A 2500-nucleotide genomic window follows, 5' to 3' on the forward strand; every position below is an offset into this window, starting at 1 on the left:
ATTTGGGCAAACTTAGGGGCCGCTTGGCACCGCCTGTGCCCGGGGAAGGTGCTCATATTCGGCTTCACTGTCACACAGCATGCACTCCTCCTCCGGAGCTTCCATAAGGGCAAACTTAGGGGCCGCTTGGCACCGCCTGTGCCCGGGGAAGGTGCTCATATTCGGCTTCACTGTCACACAGCGTGCACTCCTCCTCCGGAGCTTCCATTTGGGCAAACTTAGGGGCCGCTTGGCACCGTCTGTGCCCGGGGAAGGTGCTCATATTCGGGCCAAGTGTGACACACGCCCGCACTCCTCCTCCGGAGCTTCCATGAGGGTAGACTTAGGGGCCGCTTGGCACCGCCTGTGCCCGGGGAAGGTGCTCATAGTCGGCTTCACTGTCAGGCAGCATGCACTCCTCCTCCGGAGCTTCCATTTGGGCAAACTTAGGGGCCGCTTGGCACCGTCTGTGCCCGGGGAAGGTGCTCATATTCGGGCCAAGTGTGACACACGCCCGCACTCCTCCTCCGGAGCTTCCATTTGGGCAAACTTAGGGGCCGCTTGGCACCGCCTGTGCCCGGGGAAGGTGCTCATATTCGGGCCAAGTGTGACACACGCCCGCACTCCTCCTCCGGAGCTTCCATTTGGGCAAACTTAGGGGCCGCTTGGCACCGCCTGTGCCCGGGGAAGGTGCTCATATTCGGGCCAAGTGTGACACACGCCCGCACTCCTCCTCCGGAGCTTCCATAAGGGCAAACTTAGGGGCCGCTTGGCACCGTCTGTGCCCGGGGAAGGTGCTCCTCTCCGGGCTAAGTGTGACACACGCCCGCACTCCTCCCCCGGAGCTTCCATTAGGGCAAACTTAGGGGCCGCTTGGCACCGCCTGTGCCCGGGGAAGGTGCTCATATTCGGCTTCACTGTCAGGCAGCATGCACTCATCCTCCGGAGCTTCCATAAGGGCAAACTTAGGGGCCGCTTGGCACCGCCTGTGCCCGGGGAAGGTGCTCCTATTCGGGCCAAGTGTGACACACGCCCGCACTCCTCCTCCGGAGCTTCCATGAGGGTAGACTTAGGGGCCGCTTGGCACCGCCTGTGCCCGGGGAAGGTGCTCATATTCGGCTTCACTGTCAGGCAGCATGCACTCCTCCTCCGGAGCTTCCATAAGGGCAAACTTAGGGGCCGCTTGGCACCGTCTGTGCCCGGGGAAGGTGCTCCTATTCGGCTTCACTGTCATGCAGCATGCACTCCTCCTCCGGAGCTTCCATTTGGGCAAACTTAGGGGCCGCTTGGCACCGTCTGTGCCCGGGGAAGGTGCTCCTATTCGGCTTCACTGTCACACAGCATGCACTCCTCCTCCGGAGCTTCCATAAGGGCAAACTTAGGGGCCGCTTGGCACCGTATGTGCCCGGGGAAGGTGCTCCTATTCGGCTTCACTGTCATGCAGCATGCACTCCTCCACCGGAGCTTCCATTTGGGCAAACTTAGGGGCCGCTTGGCACCGCCTGTGCCCGGGGAAGGTGCTCCTATTCGGGCCAAGTGTGACACACGCCCGCACTCCTCCTCCGGAGCTTCCATTTGGGCAAACTTAGGGGACGCTTGGCACCGCCCGTGCCCGGGGAAGGTGCTCATATTCGGGCTAAGTGTGACAGACGCCGGCCTATTACCCCCGGAGCGATGGAGCTGGGGGCGCTCGCTCCCCGCCCGTGCCCGGGGAAGGTGCTCCTCTCCGGCCTAAGTGTGGCAGACGCCGGCCTATTACCCCCAGAGCGATGGAGCTGGGGGGCGCTCGCTCCCCGCCCGTGCCCGGGGAAGGTGCTCCTCTCCGGGCTAAGTGTGGCAGACGCCGGCCTATTACCCCCGGGGCGATGGAGCTGGGGGGCGCTCGCTCCCTGCCTGTGCCCGGGGAAGGTGCTCATCTCCGGGCTAAGTGTGGCAGACGCCGGCCTATTACCCCCGGAGCGATGGAGCTGGGGGGCGCTCGCTCCCTGCCTGTGCCCGGGGAAGGTGCTCATCTCCGGGCTAAGTGTGGCAGACGCCGGCCTATTACCCCCGGAGCGATGGAGCTGGGGGGCGCTCGCTCCCTGCCTGTGCCCGGGGAAGGTGCTCATTTCCGGGCTAAGTGTGGCAGACGCCGGCCTATTACCCCCGGAGCGATGGAGCTGGGGGGCGCTCGCTCCCTGCCTGTGCCCGGGGAAGGTGCTCCTCTCCAGCCCCAGGTCGCCTAACCCCCTTACCCCTGGTCACCTAAACCCCTTACCCCTGGTCGCCTAAACGTCTCACCCCTGGTCGCCTAAACCCCTTACCCCTGGTCACCTAAACGTCCCACCCCTGGTCGCCTAAGTGGCCCACCCCTGGTCACCTAAACGTCCCACCCCTGGTCGCCTAAACCCCTTACCCCTGGTCACCTAAACGGCCTACCCCTGGTCACCTAAACGGCCCACCCCTGGTCGCCTAAGCGGCCCACCCCTGGTCGCCTAAGTGGCCCACCCCTGGTCGCCTAAGTTGCCCACCCCTGGTCGCC

The sequence above is a fragment of the Idiotropiscis lumnitzeri genome, unplaced genomic scaffold (genome assembly GCF_059441095.1).
Source record: "Idiotropiscis lumnitzeri isolate Australia: NSW breed Sydney's pygmy pipehorse unplaced genomic scaffold, RoL_Ilum_1.0 HiC_scaffold_304, whole genome shotgun sequence".
Lineage (NCBI taxonomy): Eukaryota > Metazoa > Chordata > Actinopteri > Syngnathiformes > Syngnathidae > Idiotropiscis > Idiotropiscis lumnitzeri.